At 44.9% G+C, this 14,467-nt stretch overlaps 1 protein-coding gene across 5 annotated transcripts in view; it reads right to left on the reverse strand.

Annotated features, from left to right (window-relative positions):
- SMG6 (SMG6 nonsense mediated mRNA decay factor) overlaps positions 1 to 14,467 on the reverse strand; it is a 261,478-nt gene that overhangs the window by 104,801 nt on the left and 142,210 nt on the right. The window lies entirely within an intron of this gene.

Raw genomic sequence — 14,467 nt, forward strand, 5'->3', positions numbered from 1 at the left:
TCAAAGTCAAGAGGAGAACTAGAAGTACTGAGTTAATATGTATGTTCAATCACTCTACTACCATATTTTTATTTAATTAAGAATGTGCCTTATGGGGGTTGGCGCCGTGGCTTACTTGGTTAATCCTCCACCTGCGGCGCCGGCATCCCATATGGGTGCCAGGTTCTAGTCCCGGTTGCTCCTCTTCCAGTCTAGCTCTCTGCTGTGGCCCGGGAGTGCAGTGGAGGATGGCCCAAGTGCCTGGGCCCTGCACCCGCGTGGGAGACCAGGAGGAAGCACCTGGCTCCTGTCTTCGGATCGGCACAGCGCCGGCCGTAGCGGCCATTTGGGGGATGAACCAACAGAAGGAAGACCTTTCTCTCTGTCTGTCTGTCTGTCTTAACTCTACCTGCCAAATGGAAAACAAAAACAAAAACAAAGAGTGTGCCTTAGAGCCCGTGCTGTGGTGTAGCCGGTGGGGCTGCCGCCTGCAGTGGCAGCATCCCATATGGGTGACAGTTCAAGACCTGGCTGCTCCACTTCCAATCCAGTTCTCTGCTATGGCCTGGGACAGCAGTAGAAGATGGCCCAAGTCTTTGGGTCCCTGCACCTATGTGGGAGACCCAGGCTTTTGGGTTTGGATTGGCCCCAGCTGTTGAGGCCATTTGAGGAGTGAACCAGAGCATGGGAGACCTTTCTCTCTCTCTCTCTCTCTCTCTCTCTCTCTGACCCAGGCTTTTGGGTTTGGATTGGCCCCAGCTGTTGAGGCCATTTGAGGAGTGAACCAGAGCATGGGAGACCTTTCTCTCTCTCTCTCTCTCTCTCTCTCTCTCTCTCTCTCTCTCTGCCTCTGCCTTTCTGTAACTGCCTTTCAAATAAACAAATAAATAAAACATTAAAAAACACTTAAATTCATTAAAAAAAAAAAAAGAGTATGCCTCTAAACTTGAATTGCTTGGATTTGATTCTGTTATTTTTAGCTGTATCATCCTGGGTAAGCTCTTTCCTGTAGTTCAAATTCCCATAGGGCTTCTGTGAAATTTAAATGGAGTAATGTAAAGCATGAACACAGTGCTGAGAACATGATAAGCACTCACTGCATGTTGGCTATCTGGCTGGATATCCAGACTTGAGGCTCTTCACATACATTTATAACATGTTCAGTACAACTGCGTTCTGAAGAGTTCAGAAAACTCTATGGCAAGTTGAGGGCAAAATCTATAAGCTCTCAGGTAATATGCTCTACATTCCAAACTCTAAGAATTAGGAAGACTACTTATACCTGGGATCTTTATTTTCACCTGGGCCAAATTCTTTGCCTAATTGCTACGATGTTAGTCCTAAGGTTCCTAAAGAGCAATGGTTCTCAATGTGTGGAACCCAGACCATCAGCACCATCTGGCAGTGTGTTAGAAATGCAATTTTCAGTCTTTCCTCCTCCCCATTAATCGGAAACTTTCAGCATAGGCCCAGCAATGGCTGTTGTAACAAACTCTCAAACATGATTCTGATGAATACAAAAGTGTAATTATTATCCTTGGACGACATGGTCACTGATCTATCTGTATTCTGAGCACAAGGTAACTGAGTTTAACAGGGTCCATTTGAGGAAGTAGACTTATAAATTAGGAGTAACTGATATAATCTGAATGGGAGTAGAGGGAAGTGGTAATTAATATTTTCATAAATTTAGGGCCGGTGCTGTAGCGCAGCGGGTTAAAGTCCCCGACTGCAGCACCAGCATCCCATATGGGTGCCGGTTCAAGTCCTGGCTGTTCCACTTCCGATCCAGCTCTCTGCTATGGCCTGGGAAGGCAGTGGAAGATAGCCCAAGTACTTGGGCCCCTGCACCCATGTGGGAGACCTGGAAGAAGCTCCTGACTCCTGGCTTCAGTTCAGTACAGCTACAGATGTTGTGCCATTTGGGGAATGAACCAGTGGATGGAACACCTCTCTCCGCCTCTCTCTGTAACTCTTTCAAATCAATAAATAAATCTTTAAAAATATTTTCATAAATGTATAACCAATTCATAGAGATAATAGCATTAAAATAGGTGAGGGCAAAACTGAAGGAGGTGTAGAGAAATATACAACATAAATGGTCAGTACCAAAAGGCCACTGGCAAAATAATGCACTAAATGAAGATTTTCATTGCATCCAGAACAAGAGGTTAAAAAAAACCTTGAATTTGTTATATTTTCTAGATATAAACCTAGGTATTTTTCTTACTTTTTTAAAAGATGTATTTATTTATTTGATAGGCAGAGTTACAGAGAAAGAGAAGGAGAGACAGAGATCTTCCATCCACTGGTTCACTGCCCTAATGGCCATAATGGCCAGGATTGGGTCAGGCAAAAGCCAGGAGCCAGGAGCTTTTTCTGTGTCTCCCACATTGGTGCAGGGTCCCAAGCCCTTGGGCTATCTTCTACTCTTTCCCAGGCACATTAGCAGGGAGCTGGATCAGAAGTGGAGCAAGCAGGACTTGAACAGGGCCCATATGGGATGCTGGCACTGCAGGCTATAGCATAACCAGCTGTGTCACAACGCTGGCCCCATCTGGAGACTTTTCAAAACAACATATAATTTTTACTAAGGTTAACTACACAAGAGGCTCCTTGGATTAAACCGGCGAAACAGAAAAGGAAATGATCCAGTTCATAGTTCATTTCTATATACCTGACTGGATATGATTTTTCTTTAGATATCTTTGAACTGATAGGGAGGTCTAAGGAGAAACTCACAAAGGATGAAAACAAAGGAAAGATCTTATCTAGCATGACATGGCAAAAGAATATTTCTTTTTTGTTAAGATTTATTTTATTTATCTGAAAGACAGAGTTACAGAAAGAGGTAGAGGCAGAGAGAGAAAGAAGTCTTCCATCCACTGGTTCACTCCCTAAATGGCCACAAAGGTTGGAGCTGAGCGATCTGAAGTCAGGAGCCAGGAGCTTCTTCTGGGTCTCCCATGTGGGTGCAGGGGCCCAAGGACCTAGGCCATCTTCTATTGCTTTCCCAGGTGAATTGGCAGGGAGCTGGATCAGAAGCGGAGCAGCCAGGACTCGAACTGGTGCCCATATGGGATGCCAGCACTGCAGATCAGGGCTTTAACCAGCTGCACCACTGCGCTGGCCCCAAGGGAACATTTCTTATTGTCAATATAATAGTGTTACACCTCTGCTTTTAGTTTTTAAAAGTTCTCATTTCATTGAGTACCATTAAGAAAAAAATATGCATGAGCATTCCAATGCTAAAAGGGGCAAAAGACACAGAGGCAATTTAGGATAAACATAACACCAATACATAGAAGCGACAAGCACAATACTTAAGAGAAAACCCAACCCTACTGATAATTAAAGAATGAAAATCAAAGCAAGAAGGACCCCCCCCCCCAATCTCAGGGAAAGATAATAAAAAGTTAAACTATTCAGAATTAGAATGTAAGAAGACAAAAAACTTCATTTTCTGTAGTTTAACTGGTATAACCTTTTTTTTGGAGAGCATTTTGTTCGTATCTGTCAAAAGCCTTTATAAGAAATGATTCCATTTTGTTAAAAAGCAAAAAAGTCACATATTTTCAGCTATCCATATGTCCATCCATACAGGTTGGAAGAATAAGGAATGAAGCGTTTACGAGTGGTTATGTCTGGATCAAGGAAATCTTGTTTTTAATTGCTAATCTTGATTTTTTAAAATACTTTTAAAATGAACTTCTATTTTGTAATCCAAAAAAGATTATTTTTACAATATAAAAACTTGAGAGCAGAGTAAGACACAGAAGTCCCATCAACTGGTTCACTCCTCCAATGACCAAGGTGGTTGCAGATGGGAACTCAATTCAGGTCACTTACATAGGTGGTAGGGACCCATCCATTACTTGCTGCCTCCCAGGGTCTGCATTAGCAGGAAAATGGAGCTGAGAATCAAACCCAGGTAATCTCATGTGGTATGCAGGCATCTTAAAGCTTAGGCCAAAAGCCAGCCTGTAAAAGAAACTTTAAAAGCATAGATTTCTGGGGCCAGTGTTGTGGTGCTGTGGGTTAAAGCCTTGGCCTGTAGGGTTGGCATCCCATATGGGTGCTGGTTTGAGTCCCAACTGCTCCACTTCCAACCCAGCTCTCTGCTATGGTCTGGGAAAACAGTAGAAGATGGTCCAAGTCCTTGGGCCCCTGCACCTGCTTAGGAGACCCGGCAGAAGCTCCAGGCTTCGGATCAGCTCAGCTCTGGCTGCTGAGGTTATTTGGGGAGTGAACCAGCGGATGCAAGACCTCACACTCTCTCTGGCTCCCTCTCTTCCTGTAACTCTTTCAAATAAATCAAGTTGGGGCTGGCGCTGTGGCGCAGCAGGTTAACACCCTGACCTGAAGCGCCAGCATCCCATATGGGTGCTAGTTCTAGTCCCGGCTGCTCCTCTTCTGATCCAGCTCTCCTCTATGGCCTGGGAAAGCAGTGGAGGATGGTTCAGGTCCTTGGGACCCTGCACCCACTGGGAGACCCAGAAGAAGCTCCTTCCTGGCTCCTGGCTTCGGATCGGCACAGCTCCAGTCGTTTTGGCCATTTGGGGAGTGAACCACCGGATGGAAGACCTCTCTCTCTGTCTCTACCTCTCTGTAACTCTGTCTTTCAAATAAATAAAATAAATCTTTAAATAAAAATAAATAAATAAAGTTAATATTAAAAAAAAGCGGCCGGCGCCGTGGCTTAACAGGCTAATCCTCCGCCTTGTGGCGCCGGCACACCGGGTTCTAGTCCCGGTTGGGGCGCCGGATTCTATCCCGGTTGCCCCTCTTCCAGGCCAGCTCTCTGCTATGGCCCGGGAAGGCAGTGGAGGATGGCCCAAGTCTTTGGGCCCTGCACCCGCATGGGAGACCAGGAGAAGCACCTGGCTCCTGGCTTCAGATCAGCGCAATGCGCTGGCCGCAGCGGCCATTGGAGGGTGAACCAACGGCAAAAAGGAAGACTTTTCTCTCTGTCTCTCTCTCACTATCCACTCTGCCTGTCAAAAAAATAAAAAATAATAATAATAATAAAAAAAAAGCACAGAACTGTAAGTTAGATAACCCTACTTCCAATACTGTAATAGAAGTGATCAAACTGATCACACAAAGTATACCCTTCCAGCTCCATGAAGCCTTCCTTGTCTATTGTGTTCACTGCTATGGCTGTAGTATGCAGAACACTCAATAGCTGTTATATGGGGAAGTGACATCCATCTGCCATAAATCACAAGGAATTGTTGCCAGATGACAGGGTGTAGCTGGAGACAGGTCATTAAGAGAACATTCACAGCTGCCCTTCTTAAAAAAGCAACTTTTAAAAAAAAACTTCATTCTGTTTAATGCTAGTATGCAGATATGGAATTGATTTTTGTATACTGACCTTACTTATATTCAGAAACTCTGCTAAATTCACTTATTAACTGGAATAATTTATCCTTATGCTATTTTGGGTTTTCTACGCATTATGTTATTTGCAAATAAAGATAGCTTCATTGATTTCTTCCCAATAACTCTTTTAGTATTTTTATTTCTTTTTTTTTGTCTTCCTGTACTGGCTAGGAACTCCAACACAAACTGAATGGAAAGGGCAACTAATTGCCACTGTCTTCTCCTATTTCTTGATCTGCTTGGTGTTTATAGGGTTGCTTGCTTTGTGGTAACCTGCTATGTATGTTTCATAATAGAATGAATTAAAAAGGGAGAGAGAAAGAATGCTGCAGGAAAGGTAAATATCAAAAAGCCTGGCAAAATTCTCCAGTTTGGAAGAGAGTACTAGTTTCCTACTGCTATAGTAACAAATTTAAAGACTTAAAACAATATAATTTATTACCTTACAATTCTGAAGGTCAGAAGTTCTACAATCAAGGTGCTGGCAGTACTGCTGTTGCTCAGGGGCTCTGTGGGTGGCTTTGTCCTTGCCTTTTCCCTTGGGACATCTTCTACTGATTTCCCAGGCCATAGCAGAGAGCTGGATTGGAAGAAGAGCAGCTGGAACACGACCCGGGGCCCATATGAGTGGCAGTACCACAGGCAGAGGCTTAAGTCTACTGTGCCACAGCATCGGCCCCTCAACTGAGCTTTTAAAATCATGGACTCTGGGATCAGCACTGTGGTATATAGCAGGTTAAGTCGCTGCCTGCAGCACCAGCAACCCATATGAACACTGGTTTGCTTCCTCCTATTGCACCTGGGAAAGCAGTGGAGGGTGGCTCAAGTGCCCTGCACCCACCTGGGAAACTTGGATGAGCTTCTGGTTTCAGTCTGGCCCAGCTCCGGCCATTGTAGCCATTTGGGGAGTGAACTAGTAGATGCAAGACTTCTCTTTCTCTGCCTCTCTGTAATTCTGCCTTCCAAATAAATAAATAAATCTTTAAAAAAAAAAAAAAATTCAGGCCGGCGCCATGGCTCACTAGGCTAATCCTCCGCCTTGCGGCGCCGGCACACCAGGTTCTAGTCCTGGTTGGGGCGCCGGATTCTGTCCCGGTTGCCCCTCTTCCAGGCCAGCTCTCTGCTGTGGCCAGGGAGTGCAGTGGAGGATGGCCCAGGTCCTTGGGCCCTGCACCCCATGGGAGACCAGGAGAAGCACCTGGCTCCTGCCTTCGGATCAGTGCGGTGCGCCGGCTGCAGCGCACCGGCCGTGGCAGCCATTAGAGGGTGAACCAACGGCAAAGGAAGACCTTTCTCTCTGTGTCTCTCTCTCACTATCCACTCTGCCTGTCAAAAAGAAAAAAAAAAAAAAATTCACAGGCACTGTGAAGTACCTTAAAAGATAAATGATGGGGGCTGGTGCTGTGACACAGTGGGTTAATGCCCTGACCTGAAGCGCCGGCATCCCATATGGATGCCGGTTCAAGTTGCAGCTGCTCCACTTCTGATCTAGCTCTCTGCTATGGCCTGGGAAAGCAGTAGAAGATGGCCCAAATCCGTGGGCCCCTGCATCCACGTGGGAGACCCAAAGGAAGCTCCTGATCGGCGTAGCTCCAGCCATTGCGGCCAATTGGGGAGTGAACCATCGGATGGAAGACCTCTCTCTGCCTCTCCTCTCTCTGTGTAACTTCTTTAAGTAAAAATAAATAAAATCTTTTTTAAAAAAAGATAAATGATGGAGACTGGCATTGTGGCAAAGTGGGTTAAGATGCTGTTGCCTGCGATGCTAGTATCCCACTGAAGCACCGGTTTATACCCCAGCTGCTCCAGGAAAGGCAGCAGAAGATGGCCCAAGTACTTGGGCCCCTGCCACCTAGGTGGGAGACCCGGATGGAGTTCCAGACTCCTGGCTTCAGCCTGGACCTGGCTGTGAAGGCATCTGGGGAATAAACCAGTGGATGTAATATCTGTCTTTCCCCTTTCTCTCTGTCACTCTTTCACATAAATAAGTAAATAAATTTTTTAAAAACTCCAGAAAATAACAAACCATATATTATATGATCTCAATTTTATGAAAGGCAAAGAATAAGTAATACAAGGGCAGAGGGGAATGACTAATATATAAACTATAAACACTGGGTAACTCCTTTCTCTTTCTCAGAGGCGGAGAAAGACAGATATACACACACATATAACTGGGGGTGAGGGGGGTGGCAACCAAGCTCCAATCCATTGGTTCACTCAACAAATGCCTGTAATCATGGGCTGGGCCTGGGACAAAGCCAAAGCTGAGAGGCAGGAGCATGAAACTCAATACAGGTCTCTCACCTGGGTGACAAGAATCCAGCTGAACCATCACACTGCTTCTCAGGGTCTGCGGTGCAGGAAGCTGGAGTCAGGAGCCAGAGGGGAGAACTGAATCCAGGCACTCTGATGTGGAATGCAGGTGTCTTAATTGCTAGGTTAAACAATTGTTCCTAACTTTTTTTCCCTTCCTATTCACACTCCTATCCATCTCCTTTCCCCAGACTACTCTGAAGTATATCCCAGACATTAAATCACTCATCAGAACATTTTTTAAATTAATTAATTAATTTGAAAGAGTTACACATAGAGCGAAGGAGAGGCAGAAAGAAAGAGGTCTTCCATCCACTGGTTCACTCCCCAACTGGCCGCAAAAGTCGGAGCTGCTCCAATCCAAAGCCGGGAGCCAGGAGCTTCTTCTGGGTCTCCCACGCGGGTTCAGGGGCCCAAGGACCTGGACCATCCTCCACTGCTTTCCCAGGCCACAGCAGAGAGCTGGATTGGAAGTGGAGCAGCCAGGACTCGAACCGGTGCCCATATGGGATGCCGATGCTGCAGACGGCGGCTTTACCGGCTATGCCACAGCACCGGCCCCATGAAGAACATGGGGTTTGAAGTCATGCATGTAGGAGTTCTAATCTTACACTTCCCTACTAGTTATATTACCTTGGGTAAGCTACTTTGTCTCCAAGTTTAGGTACCTACCAGTCACTCACAGAATGCAAGATCACTTTCTCTCCCCTATTGACTGCAATTATTCTCTCTCTCTCTCTCTCTTTTTTTTTTTTGACAGGCAGAGTGGATAGTGAGAGAGAGAGAGACAGAGAGAAAGGTCTTCCTTTTTGCCATTGGTTCACCCTCCAATGGCCGCTGCAGCCGGCGCATTGTGGCCGGCGCATCGCGCTGATCCGAAGCCAGGAGCCAGGTGCTTCTCCTGGTCTCCCATGCGGGTGCAGGGCCCAAGCACTTGGGCCATCCTCCACTGCCTTCCCGGGCCATAGCCGAGAGTTGGCCTGGAAGAGGGGCAACCGGGATAGAATCTGGCGCCCCAACCGGGACTAGAACCCGGTGTGCCGGCGCCGCAAGGCGGAGGATTAGCCTGTTAAGCCACGGCGCCGGCTTGCAATTATTTTCGACACCTGTGATGTTTCTCTTAAAGTACAGTTGGCTTGGAGCCGGCACTGTGGCGCAGTAGGTTTATCCTCTGCCTGCAGTGCTGGCATCCCATGTGGACACCGGTTCTAGTCCCAGCTGTTCCTCTTCCAATCCAGCTCTCTGCTATGGCCTGGGAAAGGAGAAGAGGACAGCCCAAGTCCTTGGGCTCCTGCACCCACATGGGAGACCAGGAAGAGACACCTGGCTTCTGGCTTTGGATCAGCACAGCTCCAAGCATTGCGGCCATCTGGGGAGTGAACCAACAGATGAAAGTCCTTTCTCTCTGTCTCTACTTCTCACTGTCTGTAACTCTAATCTCAAATAAATAAATAAAATCTTTAAATAAAAAAGTACAGTTGGCTTCAGTCTACTGCTTTTACCCTAATCTATACTCATTTTATATTACTCCTGGGTAATTCCAATAACAATCCATTTTTTGGGTCTGGTGCTGTGTCGCCACAGGTTAAGCCTCCACCTGTGATATCAGCATTTTATACAGATGCATGTTCAAGTCCTAGCTGTCCATTTCCAACTGAGCTCCCTGCTACTGCACATGGGAAAGCAGAGAAAATGGCCCAAGTGCTTGGACACCTGCCACCCACCACATGGGAAACCCAGATGAAACTCCTGGCTCCTGGTTTTGGCTCCTGCCATTGCAGCCATTTGGGGAGTAAACCAGAGGATTGAAGACCTCTCTAACTCTGCTTTTCAAATAAATAAATCTTTAAAACAAACTAAAACCTATCTTACCTCTTGCTTATTCTATACCTGGGTTTTCTACTATTGTTTGTTTAGATTTTCAGTAAATCACAAAGTTCAAGAGAGAAGCAAGTTTGGGAAATATTATAAAAGCTATCCTACTTTTTTTCTAAAAAGGATTTGTTTATTTATTTGAAAGGCAGAGTCACAGAGATGCTGAGGTAGAGAGAGAGACAAAGAGAGAAAGGGAGAGACAGGTCTTCCATCCACTGATTCACTCCCCAAATGTCCGCAACAGCCAGAGCCAGCCCGATCTGAAGCAGAAGCTTCTTCCTGGTGTCCCATGTGGGTGCAGGGGCCCAACAACTTGAGCCATTTTCCACTGGTTTCCCAGGCCATAGCAGAGAATTGGATCAGAAGTGGAGCAGCTGAGACTAGAACCAGTGCCTATGTGGGATGCCAGCACTGTAGGCAGCAGCTTTTACTTGCTATGCCATAGCACCGGCTCCAAAGCTATCCTTCTCATAAATGTACACTATAACATTAAAATATCCAAGAAGTCTCACTGTAATGGGCTCTAACACTGTTTTACCCTTATATGATCACATATCCCCCCACCATAACAATTAGGAACCTACAACACAGAACATGCCTGGAAAACATAATGATATACTAATACCACATCAGTGCTCTTAAAGCAATGCCTTCATTGGAATACTATCAGCTCAACAAAACGTCAAGACCTCACAGCCAGACTCAAAGTGACACATGTTGCTATTGGATCTCCCATGTCATATGACAACACACGCTCAGTGAATTCTGTTCAATGAACATCAGGCTAGACCAAATAACTAATATTGACCAGTAATGAAACTGCTCATGAAATGAAATTGCTGCTACTGACTAGTCCTTGAGATATATTACATTTCTTAGTAGTGAACATCAGAATCTGGAGAAAACATCTAAGACATTCTTAGATTTCTAAAAGGTCATAAGTTCCTAAAGAGTCCTTCTGACACACCCATACTGATTTTCTAGTTCATCCTTGGAATGACCCACACAAGTTAAACATCATTCCTCACTCTTGAGCTCCAGTCTCCTCTTTAAATGGGGGTACTAACACTTACATGGTAGGCTTATTAGGAAAACATAAAAACTGATGGAAATCTATATCCCAGGGACTGACACATGGTAGATGATTATTTTTCCTTGCCATGGAGAACAATAAAGCTGAGTAAAATGAAAAGAAACATGGATAACACTTTATACAGAATGGCAAGGGAAGATCTCTCTAATAAGGTGACATTACAAAAGGAGTGAGAAAGCCACATGACTATCTGGGAACAGAGCATTCCAGGCTTAAGAAAAAAGCAATGGGGAGACCGGTGCTGTGACATGGTGGGTAAAGCCGCCGCCTACAGTGCCGGCATCCTATATGGGCACTGGTTCGAGTCCTGGCTGCTCCACTTCCAATCCAGCTCTCTGCTGTGGCCTGGGAAAGCAGTGGAGGATGGCCCAGGTCCTTGGGCCCCTACACCCACGTGGGAGACCCAGAAGAAGCTCCTGGCTCCTGGCTTCAGATCGGCACAGCTCCGGCTGTTGTGGCCAATTGGGGAGTGAACCAGTGGATGGAAGATCTCTCTCTCTGCCTCGCCTTCTCTCTCTCTGTGTAACTCTTTCAAATAAATAAATAAATAAATAATTTTTTTTTTTAAAGCGATGTCAAAGACCCTTAGGCACAAGTAGTTGATTTGCCCAAGGAACAGCAATGATATCAGTGTGAGCAGAACTTACTGGGAATGAAAAGAGCAGTAGCAGATGAGGTCAGCGTTGCAGTGAGGAGGGATTGAGGTAGGATCAGACCATGAAGGTCATCATAGGCCATTTTTAAAATCTTAGCTTTTACTCTAAGTAAGAAGAAAAGCCACTGGAAGATTTTGAAGACAGAATTGACATAATTTCCCGATCTTTTAAAAAGATTATTCTTGGTGCTGTCTGAATATAGACTTGGGAGCAGGAAGAGGGAGGAACTGAAGAAACCAGTTAGAAGGGGTTTCAATGAATCAAATTAGGGCACAGTGATAAGAAGGAATTGCATTTGCTTGTATGTTGATGGTTAAGTAAGACATTAATTATTGGTGGGTTAGATAGAGAGTCATAAGATAAAGACAAGAATCAAGAATAACCCTGAGGGGCTGGCGTGTTGCATAGCAGGCAAAGCTGCTGCTTTAAATGCCAGCATCTCATAAAAGCGCCAGTTCCTGTCCCAGCTGCTTCACTTCCAATCCAGCTCCCTGCTAATGGCTGGGAAAAGCAGCAGAAGATGGTCCAAGTGTTTGGGCCCCGGGCACCCATATAGGAGACCCAGATGAAGCTCCTAGCTCCTAGCTCCTGGCTTCAGCCTTTCAGCCCTGCCATTGTGGCTATCTGGGGAGTGAACCAGAAAATTGAAAATCTTTTTCTCTTTCAAATAAATAAATAAATAAATCTTAAAAAAAAAAAAAAAAATCCTGAGAATTGTGACATAAAGAAACCTAAAAAATCAAAGCTGCCATTTACCAAGGTGGGGAACAATGAAGGAAGAGCAGACTTTAGAGGTAGGGGAGTAGCATAGGATTTAGGAGTATAGATTTGGAGATGTTAGATTCAGCATACCTCCTTCACAGCCCTTGAGTGCAGACCTACCTTAATCTGAATGTGGTGGATTCCTGGGTAGCCTGTGAATCACCAGTACAGGCTGAGGGCTGGACTGCTGGCTCTGTGCTCGTCCCTAGCCAGATCATATACTCACTATCTGACACTAAAGCTGGTGGAGCTGATGAGCTAATGAAAATGGGGCTTGGGAAGTCTCAAGCTGGATAGGACTCCTCCCTTTGTTCTTCACTAAAGAAAACTAACTCAACAGGCAAGCCATCAAAGCACTCTCTGGAATCATTGTTAACCTGTGATCCAAAAAGAAGAGTACCAGAATCCTTTGGCCCGAGTCAAGGATGTCCAGTTTCTCTTCGAACCCAATATTTTCCACAAAGTATAAACAACTTGTTCACTGTCCTCAGCCTTGCATACTATACATGCATATTACTGTCCCTTTCTGAAACCAAAGTGCAGAATTTCACTCCAAAGTTTTGCTGGCAAGGCATAAAATGATCTAATCACTAGGTTAAACACCTGTTTCATGGTGGGCTTATTAGGAAAACATAAAAACTGATGGAAGTTTTAGCCTAGGGACTGACACATCATAGATGATTATTCTTCCTCACCTTGGAGAATAAAGCGAAATAAAATGAAAGGAAGGCAGATAACACTTTGAGAAAGACAGTTTCTCTCATCCCTAGGATCCATGAGTCATTAAAGGGATCCAAAAGTATGGATTTTTGATCCATCAATGTCTAGAACCTTTATCTATTTACAGAAATTTAACCAAAAGGAATATATGCCCTAATTCAGCTGTAAGGCATCATTACTGTTTATGGCAGTGAAAAAAGATGATAACATTCTCTGTTCAATAAAGCAAAGATGGTTAAGGAATTTTGGCATATAAAAGAATACCAGGCAATGACCAAAAATGATCCTGAGTTGTGTATTTGGCCTACCAGTTCAGATGCTGGTCAGGCCCAGAACGTCCCACATAGGCGTGCCTGGGTTTCAGTCCTGGCTCCACTCCAGATTCCAGCTTCTTGTAATGCATGTCCTGGACGGCAGCAGGAGATAGCTCAAGTAGCTGGGTCCCTGCCACTCCTGTGGGAGATCTGGATTGAGTTCCCAGATCGTGGCTTTGGTCCTCCTGCCACTGTAGGCATTTGGGGAATGAACCAGCAGATGGAAGCTCTCTTGTCTGTTTTTCTCTCTCTCAAATAGTAATAATAAAGATTGAATATAACAATATGTTAAAAATACTAAGCAATGAAGCAGATTATATATACTATGAGTAATATGGACCCCAGTTTTTTTTTTTTTTTTTAAAGATTTATTTATTTATTTGAAAGTCAGAGTTACACAGAGAGAGGAGAGACAGTGAGAGAATCTTCCATCTGCTGGCTCACTCCCCAATTGGCCACAACGACCAGAGCTGTGCTGATCCAAAGCCAGGAGCTAGGAGCTTCCTCTGGGTCTTCTCATGTGGGTGCAGGGACCCAAGGACTTGGGCCACCTTCCACTGTTTACCTAGACCATAGCAGAGAGCTGGATCAGAAGTGGAGCAGCCGGGACTTGAACCAGCGCCCATTTGGGATGCCAGCACTGCAGGCGGTGGCTTTACCTGCTAAGCCAGTTTGTTTTTAAAAACAATGTGTGGGCCTGCCACTGTGGTGCAGTGGGTTAAAGCCCCAGCCTGCAGCACCAGCATCCCTCATGGGTGCCAGTTTGAATCCCGGCTGCTCCTCTTCCAATCTAGCTCTCTGCTATGGCCTGGGAAAGCAGTAGAAGATGGCACAAGTCCTTGGGCCCTGCACCTGTGTGGGAGACCTGGAAGAACTCCTTGCTCCTGGCTTTGGATTAGCCCAGTTCTGGCAGCTGTGGTCATTTGGGGAGTGAACCAGCGAAATGGAAGACCTCTCTCTCTCTGGCTCTACCTCTCTCTCTGTAACTCTGTCTTTCAAATAAATAAAATAATTCTTAAAAAAAAAAAAGTGTGTGTGTGTAGTGAAAGTTAAATAACAGCATATACAGTTAACAAAATAACATTGCTGTTATCTCTGGGTAGTGGAATTAAGGACAAATTTTTATTCTTTTTATTTGTCTGTGATTTCCAAACTTTCCACAAATATTCTTCTATATTAAGAACAAGTTTTTAAAATTTTATATTCAATATAAAATCTCATATTTGCATTATTTGCAATTCATGCTTGGAATTATTTTTTACTTATTTTGTTTGTTTTTAAGTTTTTAAAAACTGGCTACCAATGTCCCTAGAACACACCTCACTTAGATAAAAAGACTTCCTTCTGAGAAACCATTTGTGGGCTCC

The sequence above is a fragment of the Lepus europaeus genome, chromosome 18, assembly GCF_033115175.1.
Source record: "Lepus europaeus isolate LE1 chromosome 18, mLepTim1.pri, whole genome shotgun sequence".
Lineage (NCBI taxonomy): Eukaryota > Metazoa > Chordata > Mammalia > Lagomorpha > Leporidae > Lepus > Lepus europaeus.